Source organism: Ptychodera flava, chromosome 14 (assembly GCF_041260155.1).
Source record: "Ptychodera flava strain L36383 chromosome 14, AS_Pfla_20210202, whole genome shotgun sequence".
NCBI lineage: Eukaryota > Metazoa > Hemichordata > Enteropneusta > Ptychoderidae > Ptychodera > Ptychodera flava.
The window spans coordinates 3,843,072-3,858,345 of NC_091941.1; the positions used below are offsets into that span (position 1 = coordinate 3,843,072).

At 38.6% G+C, this 15,274-nt stretch overlaps 1 long non-coding RNA gene across 4 annotated transcripts in view; it reads right to left on the minus strand.

The window, feature by feature from the left end:
- Positions 1 to 727: 727 nt before the first annotated feature.
- Positions 728 to 15,274, minus strand: part of LOC139149020 (uncharacterized) — a 30,472-nt gene continuing 15,925 nt past the window's right edge. For 2 of the 4 annotated variants that reach the window (XR_011556064.1, XR_011556061.1), the window contains one exon: positions 13,891 to 15,207. This is a non-coding gene — a long non-coding RNA (uncharacterized lncRNA). Of the gene's footprint in view, positions 5,079 to 13,890; positions 15,208 to 15,274 lie in introns of those variants that run through there. The other 2 variants (XR_011556063.1, XR_011556062.1) reach the window with 2 other exon arrangements.

The following is a 15,274-nucleotide window of genomic DNA, read 5'->3' on the forward strand; positions in this document are numbered from 1 at the left end:
TTTAAAAATCGTCCGGTCACCCTACTGATGGCTCGTTCAATCCGATGCAGTTCAAAATGATAGCCGTATTTTCTGATAGCTCCTCATGTCAAGATGCAGAAAGGACCATAACGAGCAAAGATATCAGCTCTAATGTTAGATAATATTTTCGTCATTTTTGTTTTTGAACACAAGGTCTTATTCTTCTTTTCTCCCTAAAGTTTGAATTGTAGTTCTTATAATTATACATACATAGGAACAATATGGTTCTGTTGATAACAATGGTTTGTTTTCTTTGTAAGATTTTTTCGGCTACCGTAACTTTATTTTATTGTTTCGTAGATCTGACAAAAGGCTTGAGGGACAAGCAAACTTTGTAATGAAAACCCAATCATTGTGAAGGCATTTTAAATGAATTCAATCACCGTTGTGGCAACATTGGCTACTACCATTAGCAAGAACTCAAAGAGACATGACTTTGCAATTAATTGAATAAACACAGATTAAGGAGAAGTTCACGGGGTTGGATAACGATGTACAGCGCAGGCGTTACCTTGCAGCACTATGCAGGAAAATGTCAGCTTTTCACTCTCAATGCACACAATGTTACGACCCGAGTAAACGAAAGTTTCTGGACGGGATGTCGCTCAAACAAAGATCACTCCAAACACTAAATGTTATATAAAAAATTGTATTTAATTAAAAATTAACCAATGAATTAAAAATTAAATGCAAGTTATCAAAGTGTGACCAGGTAAGTAAAAGAGAACAAAAACGATAATTATTGTTTCTATACAAATAGAATACAGACCCGTCAGACGTTTGATCTGGTCTTGAACGGCGTCGAAATTCTGCTATCTTGCAACAGAGTCCGTTATCTCACAAGTCGAACAGATTCGATACAGTCACGAATGTCTGTACACAGTAAACATGTCTTGTGTGACACTTGAGGAAGGACTGCGACGTCTCTGACAGCGGCAATACAGTTCTTGAGTCGACCGACGTAGATATCACAGCGTGCAACTCTTACGCCTCGGACGTGTCCGAGGTCTCTGACACACTCTCACCAGAATCTTGAGCGTTTTTTCCGAGAAGGACAGTCTGGCCAGCAAACAACTAGGAGTAATTACTTCGTCACCAAACAGTCCAAATTTCGCCGGCAAAGATAGCAACTGGGAAGCAATCGAATCATGGAACTTCTGGACATCACGCTGCTCACAGAAGACAAGCGACGTGGCGACACGTATGCTTTTATAGCACCACAAAATAAATTATTCATGAACACACCTGGTCAAAACTATGTTCACCTGGTCACGCAAAAAAAGTGCACTCACTACGTCAGCTTACAATAGAAGATATCGTAACAATAACTAAAAGAGCGTGCATCGTTCCTTTGAGGTAGTTCGCACCTTGAAATTACAAGCCCTATACTTCGTCTCGAATTTTTCTCAAGCTACGTTTCAACCAATCTCTAAAGTTTCAAAATCAAGAGTAAAAATTAGGGTTCATCGTGCAAATTTTGGTACAAGAGAAACAAATTACTCAACACTTAACGATATTTGAAATCCAAAATGGCCACCTTCCTGTGTTATCTCCATGAAGAAAAATAAAATTCTCGATTTTCACAAAACTAAGAAGGCAACAATTCTGTTTACCCCATAAACGGCTTCAAAGTGAGCCCTTACAAGTGGTAGGCCAAAAGCATATTGTAAAAGTTTCAGCGTCCCACCATCTGTCCCCAAGGCACATTCTTTCTTAATTTGACACGATGCCTCATCAAAATATCGGACGATGGATTTGTTACACATAATTGAACTAAATCGGATTTATGACTCATTATCACCACAAAAATAACAGAGAAGAAATAAAAATGTTTTATTTATGTGCAACAAGGGGTCTTTAAATGTTATTTTATGACATCGGTCAATTTCCTTGTGATACGAGCCTGAAAACAGGTATGGCTTGCATAATGAGATGAACAGACGCAGTCGTCACTGTCACATACAGCCAGAATTATGCAGAAATGATTGCCTATTTTGGAAGCCACTCAACATACAAATAGAAAGTCACAGTTTCAGCGATCTCTTGTAAGCTTCATGCAGAGACGGGTGATTTATTGCTACACGAAACAGGTGCCGCCAACTAAGCTGTTCGTGCAAAAAGGTGTTCGTGCGACGTTTTTCAGCGGGCGGGCAAATTTCAAAACTAATCAGTGGGCGGGGAGAAAAAATCTATATTTACTGTGGGCGGGGAAGAATTTTCACTATTTTCAGTGGGCGGGGAGAAAATTTTTACAGTGGGCACCGGAAGATACGTAGAGGGAGGGGAAAGCGGCGTGGTTGATAGAACTTGAGGGGAGATTTAGCACCAAACTTAGAGGGGAGCAATGTTCCAAGCTATACTGCCAGCTGCTCCAACGGTTTGCGCTGATCTGGGTTGCCTTGTAGACATCTGGTTGGCAATGGGAAATTTCAGTACTGGGGAGAGGGCAGAGGGGAGCCTAAAATGTTGTGGGGAGTGGGGAGCGGGCAGACTATAGATACTGGAGGGCAGCGGGCATCAAAATTCAGTGGGAGGGCATATTTTCCGTGTATGCCAGTGGGAGGGCAGTTACGAACAGCTCTACTTTCCCCTCCAAATTTTGGGTAAAGGTCAAAAATACGAAAAATCGGTACATCAGCCTTCAAAACATGTTTTGTGATGATTTTGCGAAATTCATGAAATTTACCAGTTGGCGGCACCTGACGAAAATAGAGCGTTCTTGTCCAATCCGGTTGCCTGTATCTCATGGCTACTGACTTAGTGGGCTGTAAATGTCGCATTTTCATGATTCAAATATTGGTATTTCAACATTTTACGTGACGTACAACAATATATAGAAAGTGATTTACCATCTCCAGCGTACCAATAAGTTAGCGCCCGACGGAGTGCCTATAAACGATGATGCAAGGTCGTTGGTAATATCGCATTGACTAGATCGAAAATGGCTCACGTAAAATAGCGCAGCTTATGGATCAGCTATGGAACTTGCGGTACTCAGTTTGACAGGCGACTAACTACAATAATTTCTACTTTTATAATTACAGAGACAGAAGTACCTTTTTAGTCCCAACGGGCACCGTCCGGGGGGACTTATAGGTTTGGTCATGTCCGTGCGTCTGTGCGTCCGTGCGTGCGTGCGTCCGTCCGTCCGTTCACGCAGATATCTCAGAGATGCCTGGAAAGATTTCATTCAAACTTGGTACAAGGATTACTTCATATGTCATACATATGCACGTCGATTTGTTTTGTGATACGATCCAATATGGCCGCCGTGCGGCCATTTTGTTACGATTTTTTCCTGTACAGAGCCATAACTCAGGCACATCTCAACCGATTTATTCAAAGTTGGTACAAGGACATTGACCTAAATCATACATATGCACGTCAATTTGTTTCATGGCATGATCCAATATGGCTGCATGGCAGCCATTTTGTTACAGTTTTTTCATGTCCTTAGCCATAACTCAGGCATGTCTCAACCGATTTTATTCAAAGTTGGTACAAGGACATTGACCTATGTCATACATATGCACAATGATTTGTTTTACGATAAGATTGAATATGGCTGCATGGCGGCCATTTTGTTATGGTGTTTTTCATGTCGAGAGCCATAACTCTAGCAGGTCTCAACCGATTTTTTTCAAAGTTGGTACATGGACATTGACTTATGTCATACATATGCATATTGATTTTTTAGACAGTAAGATCAAAGATGGCTGCATGGCGGCCATTTTGTTACGATTTTTTCATATACAGAGCCATAACTCAGACATATTTCAACCAGTATCATTCAAAGTTGGTACAAGGACATTGACCTATTTCATACATATGCTCATCAATTTGTTTCACGGCATGTAGCAGTATCATGTCAGTTACTTAAGTTTCGTAATAAGGCTGATATGTCAAGAAATACTGCATCAAATTTCATGAAACTTGGTACAGATGTTAAGCTCACATTGCTTTAACACTGAAAAAGACATTTATATAGTGTCATATTAATTAATTTGTAATTGCTTATGTAATGAACTTTCCTAATTAGAGTGATATATCCACAAATACTGCGTCAAATTTGATGAAACTTGGTACAGATGTTGATCTCATAGTGTTGTAAATACTGCATCAAACTTTATGAATTATGGTACCGGTGATAATCTGTCAGTGTTAGGATAGTATGCAAAAATGTTTGGCAACATCCTGTCGATTAATTACTAATTGACTCATTTAATGACCTTTTGTAATTGAGATGGCGGCCTACATTGGTTTTATGTTTTCACTACCATGGAACTCATTCTTTGCCATTGAGCGCCATCTGTATCGCAGTATTTTTATCACAGACCTAATTAATGAAGAGGACTCTATCCTCTCTGAGGACTTGTAATTAAAGTACCCATTAACAAGTGGGGACTGTGTCATCAACGATGACTTGTTATGTTTAAACGTTCACTTTCCGTTCAAACGCATGAAAGACGTTCCGAATAATAATTTTGATCATGTTGCACCAATATGAATTTAATGAATAAATGTTTTCGAGGGAATGGCCAGCCATATGACTTGATTAAAAATCACAAACTTATGAATTGAAAATCGTACGTTTGTAAGATGATATTCATTCGACTTGCAAATTACAATTCAGTTAAAATGATAGCCCAGTTATATGTATTCCTGATATCGAGGTGATATTCATCCGAGTTGCAAATTACAGCACCCTACCTTGTAAGGGCTGGCTTTGGGTTTACCTGACGTCGACTGTGACACACAGAAAATGTTCGGGAAAGAAAACCAATTCCTTTAAAGTATGTTTGTCAGTTGAATATGAATTAGTCTTGCAGTAAAAGTGCCGATCTTTATCAATAAGACACATGTGCTTTGTACAAATTGGTATTCAAACGAGGAAGAAATAGTAGATTTTATAAAATTACTGTATTTTTTTCCTTTTCAGAAAGTCTATTTGGTAATTTACACATGGGACTCATTCATAGTGGTTATTTTGTGAAGTCCGCACTATCCTGGCTGCGGATAACTGTTGTTCGCGCCTTGCATCATTCCATTATGCATACCTGCAACAAGGACCAGAAGACATATTTGTCAGAAAGTAAATGTATCGTTCCATACAAGGACCAGAAGAGATATTTGTCAGAAAGTAAATGTATCGTTCCAAAATGCTTCCATAATCTTCTACGTCGGGTGTCTTTACAGTTGAAAGACTATAAAATTTTGTTTTTCAAAACGACCGCACTGTCAGGTAGACCTGAAATTCAACTCCGTGGGGGCTCTACGTTTGAAAAGCCGTGTTTCACTCACAGTCATCAGTATGAAATAGAACCTTAGCTGATTGCTTCTATCGAGTTTCTTTACAATAACACGACCGATAACTATCTGCGCTGACTTCACAGGTGGTTTTTTTTGTACTGACTTGAGAAACTAGAGAGAAGCCTTAATATGTGAATAAGTACAGTCGGGGGCTGGCTGCAATCCTAGACTGCCTAGACTTCGGTAATGATTCAGTTGTGTTTGTTGGGTTGAGATTTGGTTACTTATACATCCAAGCCGAAACGACTGTGAGAAGCGTTTCTGAAAGACAGCCTACGACCCTTGCATCAGGGCCTGGCTAGGTTGCACAGAGGGGCCGGGTGGTTGGCAGCAATATCACTCAAGTCTCAAGCGGTTTTTAGAAGAAAACTTAATGACTCGCCCTGGAATAGAGGTCTGATAAGCAATTGAATGCTTCTCGTGGGAATGTATTATACTTATATATGCAGTAAGATGCACTACGCCATAAAATGTGCTAGTTTTTAACCTTATCTCTGATTAGTTTCAAACTTATGCAAAATGATTTGCAATATAGAGTTGCAAACCCACAGACAATACATATTATCGCTACACCACTGTCCCCTGACCCCTTGGTAACCGAGCAATCTCATTGCTTCCAAACCGAGTCCAACAAAACTAGATAGTCTTTATCTTAAATCCATGAAGTCATAGAAACTGTCATGTCAAATGACATTAGTGGTCTGCAACAACCTTTTAAAAACAAACTTTTTGTCAGTGTCATTGAAATAGTGTCACCTTGAAAATATGTCATAATTTTTCATTCAAGAGCAACTTATTCTAAAATATTTCTAATGAGTCATTTTCTAGTTCAATGTTATCTATCAATATTTTGTCCTAGATTTGAGGTCATGCTGATTTTAATCGGAAATCCATGAACCATTTCTACGAGTCTAATTATACGATAGATTTCCAGTCTGGACAAATAAAGGCATTTCATTCATTCCAGAATGCTCCATGGATCTCTCCTCTATCCCAGTTGTTATGGAAACCCGGAAGGAAAAGTATCACATATCACTTTGCTAATAGCACACCCTGTTCCACTGTGGAATAAATCGTTGACAACTACAAATACGCCGTCGCTAGTTTATCTTTGCACTTTTGGAAAACGGGCTTAATAAAATTTTGCAATTAAGGGGATTGTGAAATTTCCGCTGCAGCGGACTAGCAACACAGATATTTCTATTAATATTCACAGCATAGCACAGTCTTTTTTGTATCTCAGAGGATATGGTTTTATTTGGCAACTGGCGAGTCGAATGAAACCAATACAACCAGTGATGTATCAAGCCAGTCGTGTCTAAGCTCCTAGTCCGTATTTATGGGCAAATAATCCCCTACTTAAAGAGCACACTAATACCCAGACTGGAGATAGACACTTTGTAGACGAGTTGGCTGAATCGACCTTGTGAAATATGGTTACAGCAAAGTAGATGCTATTATCTGTGACATTCAGGTCACACATGCGACTGAGTATATTTCAGTTAATGGGTCTAATTGATGTGCTCAATGAGAGTGCATTCAACGCTTTCAAACCATTTGGCGTTGAATGTTTCATCATGAATTGCTTGAAACTTCTCGATATCGATTCATTCGCATACATTATATCCACACATTCAATATTATAAAAACTTTTCATCAGAATGAATGCTCCCGCTGAGGTAATAATTATCCAGCAATGATTTTGACATTCCATAATATGTTCTTTAATTGTTGATTTGGATGAAGTGTTACAGTAATGAGTCTGAATTTAACTATCGTATTTGAAATACACAGATTTACACAGTCTTGTCTCAGGTGACGTTCTTGATTTTCAAATGGACATCCTCGTCCAGCAACTTGCACGTAAATCATTAAAATGTATTTCACTCTACGGAAATATTAATGTTTTGATGTATCCTAAATTCGTGTCATCAATATTCAAAATCACGCAAAAGCCGCGGGCTAGAAGTATGGATCAATCGAAAACAGCCTCTGTTCAGTTTTCCGTATGTACAACCAACCCAAGAGACTATCTACACGAATGGCACTCTTATAGCGGACTACTGCAATTATGTGTTTTTTTAATTTTACCTTTATGCGACTGAATTACTTGGAGTGTTTCGTCAAAACATCATCTTTCATAGGGCTATGCATATCACATTCTAAGCAATTTCATGGGCATCTGAATTTCTTCAAAAAGATTGTGTCCCTTGCCACAGTTTCGACTTGTTCTGCCCTACTGTAACCTTGGTGACGGCCAAAATTTTACGTCATTGCGGGAAAATTAGGCAAATTTAAATGAACATGTTAATTTCCCGTGTATATCACCGCTGCACCTTTGTACATCATGACAGAACGTTGTGTTATACTTCAACTAACGGTATCAGAAGATTTATTTTACAATGGAAAAAATCCATTCTGCAAATTTTCGTATTTGCAATCAATTTTTGATCTAAGAAAAGCAAGCTTACCTCGCAAAGGAAAAATACGCGCCAATAATGGTTCTCATTTTATCATTCAGATATGAGTTGCATTGGGTATATACCTTTTGTACATTGTTGACGTTCCGTGTTTGCTGTCCTAGCCATTGACAACCTAGCCGCACCGAAACAAATATCAAGGATGAAGCAAAGGGGAGCGATAAGGCAAATCTCAAACTTTAATTTTCATCACATTTTACAAGGATTTGATGGAGTGAAGTACAACTATACGAATTAAGTCTAATAGATAACCATCAGTAGCCTAGACAGTAACTCCCAGAACTCTGTAACTTGAAATGGTTCACTTTGATGCAATCTAATGACTGTCACATTCTCTTAACATAGATATGTAATCTGGTTCATGTGACAAGCAGGACAAGTGAACAGATATCCTATATTTACTTAAGAAAATTGATGATAAAAAATTCAAGGTTCTGAGATCCAGGTAATTTATATTTTAGCCTATCAATGACATACACGGTTGGGCCGACTAGGCGTGCCATTTAAGGCATCGATGACATCATGCCTGTACTTTTGTCACGACTTTTTATACCATGTTGTTTAATTTGTTACGTCCTGTGCAAACTGAGATAAATTATCTCAGCAGATGGTGGCAAAGAACGGCCCAGGTGTTGCGCGATGTTAACATATCTACGTATCAATCATTATTTAGCGCGCCAATACACCTGAGCTACCGGTGATATGACGGTAACACACTAGATGCAGAGTGGTACAGGTCGCGTCATTGGTGGTCATTAAACTTTATTTGGATCTGTTTTTAAAATGTCAAACCAACTTCCTAATCACCTAAATACATCCATCCTTGGCGACAGGCGAGTCAAACAGAATGTCTCCAGGTTTTTTTTATTCTCTCAAAGTCTTTGCACAGTTCAAGTACAGATTTGGGCTTAAATTATTTTCTGAAGTCACAGAACATAAAAGAGCAAAGCCTGTCTAAACGCTTTACCAAACATTACATAGATTTCATTAGATAGTGGCAAATGTCTGGTAAAATAACTGCGAATTAGGGATTTTCTAATCATTTCATGACAAGGACGCACAAGGAACCAAGACGTCTAGTCACCAGAACAAAGTCTGACGCCTATTTCGCACTCTTCAGTCGTAAACTTGACGCGGCTCGACTGCAAAGTTGTATGCCACTTTCGATAAGTAAGTGTACATTTAAAATAATGCTTTACTTGAAACAAATCATATTGTGAAAATGGGATGTGATGTTTTTCTGTAGCATCCATATTTACATCATGTTTATGTAGCCAATACATGTTGTTGTGTTTGCTAATTTGTAAAAATCTAGTATTTTAGAGCAACGGCGGCGTGGACAACTGCCGAAACAGACCCTACAGGATCGTTTTGCGAAAAATATTGCTGCACGGAATGCCAAGGTATGGATACAGATCAAGGCGACAATGAATGGCTGTGAGGTAGTAGTCGAAAGAAATTAATTAGCCAGGACAAAATCACTATCTACAAAACCGTTATCTAGTGACGTGATTGGTCATCTGGGGTCACATTGTAATAAGTTATTATTCTAATTAACGTTGTGATTCGTCAGTTTCTCAGGAATGCCAGCCTGAGATTTTTTTCGAACATTTCATGATCAAGGTACGGTCGTTACATTTCACCAGGCGTTGATGTAGAATACTCCTAATTTGTCCATTGCTTGTCTTAGAATTTTAGATAAAACACCTGCTACGTCAGAATAAAAACAACGGCTTAATCCTCATTCAGCCGTTTTTGGCTGTGCTGATTAGTAAATTGTACATTTCCATTAATTGTTGAGGAATAACGACTGTCTCCGTTATTATCGTTTTCTAACAGGGTAATTCGAGACAAAATATTGTAACAATCAATATATAATTAAGACTGTTACGATAGATCGTAACGGCACTATTCATTTCTGTGAGGTAGATGTGCTCGTGTTTTCGGAAAAGGTTTATTGGTACAATATCGAATAACGCTCATAGTTTGTGTCGAAGAGTATAATACGAGCTGAAATGAGTAGATTGCATACATTATGTCAGAAACGGCGAGTGATGCAAATACTATACTATGAACTGAAACTACGGCAAGTTGAGGTGCATTATCGATTGAAAGCTGTCAGGACACCTCAGAAGAGACAGCACTGTTGCATCTGCTCTTAAATGTATTAATGTCACACCTTTACTTTCAGAATACTAAAAGGATCTCAATCTTGGATCGATTTCAGTACAATACAATAAGCCTACCGCAGATCGAACTCTGCAAGCACAAACAGTTTGTATAGAGAAATTGAAGTGGGCGTGGCCTTTCGTGTACAATGGGGCGACATGGGAATACAATGGTATAATGAAATTGGAAATGAACATGATACACACACAGGTCTATAGATGTTAGATGAAGAGGAGTTTGTGTTTGAGCAAGAAGATAATGAATGCAATCGAGATCGGAAAGCTTGTATTGCAGAAAATTGGAAATCGATGCAGTACCGTCTAATGGGCCTATCCTTGTCACTGAACTTATATGTACCGCCACAATTGGCAATTAGAATTGCAAAGGTGACGGACGACTACAAAATCAATGACCACAATATCTTGCGTTCGTGATAATCAGCGATAGAGTGGTAAATTGTCGCAAAAAGACGCGATAAATAACTGGGCAATGTGTTGCATGTATGATCTGACTAAAAGAAAGTACCAAGGAGGCATTTAAATGCGCTAAATGTGAGGAAAAGGACACATGTGTGACGCTGAGTATGTAACGATGGTAACCACATTAAAGTGATTGATAGGCAAAGGGTCATCCTGGCGATTAAGGAAGGCGGAAGGATGCCTGTGTCACGTGATTTCTCGTCTAGCCGGTATCCATGGAAACATCTAGGTTTTATCGTGATATGTCAATTTCACTAAAACGTTCGGCTATTCAGAGCTGTCGGCAGTGGTCAGGCCACACAATTACCGATTCGGGTCAGTGTTTACCCAATTATTGTAATGCTTAATGAATTCTCAATGAGTGGTACTTTATTCTGAATCGGAATCTGTCCGATATGATGCCATAAGCCTAGAAGTTTGAACCTTTTTGCAGAAGTCTTTTTCTCATTATAATATGCATAGGTATCTTTTCTGTTTTGGTTCTAGTTATTTATGGTATCTATTTGATACAATCAGTGTAACTCATGGCTATCTTCTTCGACAGCAAAGAGTTTATGAGTAGAAGGCAAAGCTGATAAACTTTGAAATGTCTGCGTAACCCCTCCGTTACTGAGCCTTTCCTGATACCTGCCACCTAATCACTGCTACAACGAATCCAAGGTACATCATGGAAAGATCAACAGTGCTCGTTGTTCAAAAAGATCAAAAGAGATCTAGATACGCTTCCTTGACCGCTACGTCAACAGAAGCCTGGTCAATGTCGACCAATGGCACAAATCGCTTTGTGACGAAAGCAAACGATACTTGGTAGTAATTGCTGTGTCGATGCATAGTAACCGGAGAGTATTTAGCAATTCTCGACAAAATCAAATTTAACGTTGCAAGCATGAGGCAAGCAACTGCAATCGATGTTTTAAAAAAGAATATTTTATACACTTCGTTGAATTTCGCAAGCATTCGGCATGATTGAGCCGAGAGCATAACTGTGGATGCTTTCTTCTTTAATGTAGAGTGGAATAGGACTAAACTTCTTGTTGAATTTATGGATTTTATTTTGTTCTTCCCTCGCTGCTTTACACCAAGTGAACGATCATATCACAGAATGCAAATAACGCAAAACTAAATCGTACATTTTTATGCAAATAATGACATGTGTTGCAATGTAAGCCAATTTCGTTCCTCGCTTTCAACAAAAAAGGGGACATCCTGTATATTGAAACAAAAAAACGTCATGCTAGTCTGTTTAAAAACATTGAAAACATCAACGTTTCGGGTCAGTAAACAGATACAACAGCTCAAAACCATCTGTCATTTCCACTCAGCTGTAGCGTCCTTGTCGTCAATATATAAACACCTATTCGCATCGTACCGTGACGGTACAAACATTAAGGGATTATGCTCGATGCTTGAAACATGAGCTGATTTGACATTTTCGTTGCCTGGCTCCTTCTCTTAATTTCCCCTTTTCCCCATCTCCCTTATTTTGACAGGAGGTTCTTCATTCAATTGTGATAAAAATGATTATCGTAGCTGACTGGACGCCAATCTTTCAAATTGTGTCATGCCTCAGCGTTTATGGAGATGTACGATATGATTTTCTAGCATGTACACACCTTCACACTCATCATCAGAGTGGAAAGTAATCGATTGTTTACATCCGTCCCGGTTTGGAACAGAATCGGTAATTCTAGCATATTAATTTTGCGGGAAGACGGACTTGTACGAGAGTCTTAACTTCAAAGTCACTTGGACGAAGCTTGTTTGTTGGAAAGTTGTCCACCGACTGCTTAATATAGCAATATGTTTTCGTCATTGGCCAATCAAACGGCAGTGACAATCATTTGCTGTTCACTGAAAGCTGCAGACTATTAAGATCACCAATCACGGTACCTTCATAAAAATTACACAATCCTACGTATCATTAACAATAATGCTACGTCGGCAAAATGTGCCTGTTTTACATATAATCCCATTTCTACTCTCCTTTTAGCTCAAATTAACCCAGCAAGCAAACTTTGGCAACGGTAGAGGGCGCACTTCATAAGATGATGCACTTGTAAGTTTAGATTGTCAGCCAAGTGCACTGTCACAAAATCGCCATGCCTATTGATCTTTCTTTGGTATTATTTTCGCTTGATTTGGTGTTTGATTTGTAAATCTTTCGCGATGTATCCGATGTAGGCGATGTAGAATATTTTCGTGATCTTCATTCGCCTTCAGATTTACATGATATTAATCATGTTACCGACTTAGATAGCATTCTTTTTTAGTTTTCAGAAATATCTTAAAATATCTAAAATACTTGATTTGTTTAGAACAACGATGCTTAAACTAAACAGAGTATTTGTTTTGATTCTTCTAGTGATAGAGCTTGACATGTCGATATAGTAGTTCAAAGGTCAAAGACGACCACGACTATCAAGTTAGTTTTACACTGTCGCGTATTAGTTGCCATATGTTTAACATGTATCAACGTGGTGCTTGTCGATATCACAAATTACATGACCTTAAAGAAGGATAGTTTATCTACTTCTATTCCTCTTATTTACACTTATTGCGTGTGAGAGTGTTGCAAAGAGGGGTGCTGACTAATGCTGCAAGAAAGACAAAAGAGTGTGTTACATACTTTTGTAGAGGGCGCTCACATAATTATATCGTCTAATCATGTGGAAAATGTGCCCAGCGGCGGTTCCGATCATCGAATGCACGAGAAAGAGGATTGATATGCGGGTCTCTCAAGCCGAGATCATATCCTTCTTGAATGAAAATGAAAATGTTAGCGTCATGCACTGATACGTCTGTTAATTTACTGTATAGCACTGACTCTGTCAACAGAAATCTGGACGTTATATTCCTTCTCTGTGAAGTAAAACAATAGCCATGCAATAAGCTTGCCAAAACTGAAATCACATTTTAATTGTTTTCGGCAGCTAAGCCTTTTGTGTATAAAAACCAAGAAGCTCTGATGGGGCATTGTTGAAATCAAATGGCTGTTAAAATTTGATTACGCCCAATGTTTTCATGTGACTCCGGGATCAGCATGCGTTAGCTGGACATGTCAACACTAACGTGCCTATTACATTGCCAAATAAAAGTAATTTTGAGCCAAGTTAGGGTAAAATTAGATATTATCTAACGCAGATCTTAATTTCCTTGTTTATTATTTATTTACATGATTAATTATTTTCCATTGGTAAGGTTAGACTTATTAACTAGAGGAGAATTGTAACTTTCCTGTGAGCCCTCAAAGACCATTTATAGACAAAAAAATTGCGAACGTGATATGAATATATGCATAAAACATACATACATACATACATACATACATACATACATACATACATACATACATACATACATACATACATACATACATACATACATACATACATACATACATACATACATACATACATACATACATACATACATACATGATCCGTATCATTCTGGGTAAATAGAAAGTGTACAAAGTCAAAGATAATGATGAAAATTTAAATAAACTTGATCTCCAAGTAAAAACAGAAAACAAAACAAAACAATCCAGAAAAGACCATAACTTTAGAAATGATTTAGTTTTGCCATAGACAGGAGTCTGTGGTTCTTGGGTGATTGTGACTGTGGTTAGCAGTGAATGGGGTGTACTTGGCCTTCAGGTTGAGTAGAATAGCGCCCTCTGATGCTATATCGACTCATTGCTTCTGCGCCATTTCAATAGCGAAGAGTATGATCCTGAAGGTTTCATCTCAAAATGTGATATTGATTCCAAGACATCCAAATTATTGAAATGGCGTTCCTGTCATCCAAATAAAAAATCACGGTGACGTCTTCGCCATGGTACTATTTCAGCGACTGTTTATCAGACTGTTCACGTTGATATTGGTCAAATATTGTTCTATTTATTTAAAATCCGAAAAAAAAGCCATACACTTATTCAAATGATGATTGGCCAAGAATATTCATGATGGCCACTGGCTTGCATGTAAACTCTTCATGTTACTTGATATGCTATTTTGTATGTTTCACACTCCTGCACCACTGATGTCAAGAGTATTTTATCACTCGTGCTGCGCACGTAGGAGGGTTGCGCCCTCTAGAGGACAGAATACATACATGGCTGACGCAGTCGCTTCACGTGTCGGCCTCTCTCTGTGCTGTCATCATGAAAATTGCTGTAATCTCATTGCTTCCATATGCCTGTCAGTTTGTTTCGCCCGTATCAATGCCTTCTTGTTGACTATTCGTTAAAATATATTCTAATGCGCGAAAGCAATCTAAAATATTTTTAATTGACGGAAACGTCCAGCCAGTCACAATGAAGTGACGACCGACTGGAGATTGTATTTCACCGTCAGATATTTTTTCATTACTTTATTATCATCCAATTAATTAGAAATTCTGTTTTATTGGTTTTACAATATCCCGCTCTAATTGATCCCTTTGTCAATTTCGTATAACCGTTACACATGATACATTACCCCAAAGTTAATTTTGTCCGCGCCAGACACGGCGAACTCACATCATCATGATCACAGGCCGTAGTTTTCACCGGGGCTCTTCTTTTTTCCGAAGCGCAGGTTTACTTGTCGGTTTCAGGTTCCGATGAGCGTGTACCTGCTGTCAATTTCTAGTGAAGCGCATTTCATTCTACAAACTATCGAATTGCTGGCCATCTGACGCCCGCTTGACTTGGCTTTCTCGCCCGACAGTCGATCCCAGCGGAGGGGGTCGTCAGTGTCAATGAATATCTTCAAGATAAAAAAAAACTCACGTTATCATATTCTGTTGACGTGTCATTTCTAAGAAAACAATTCG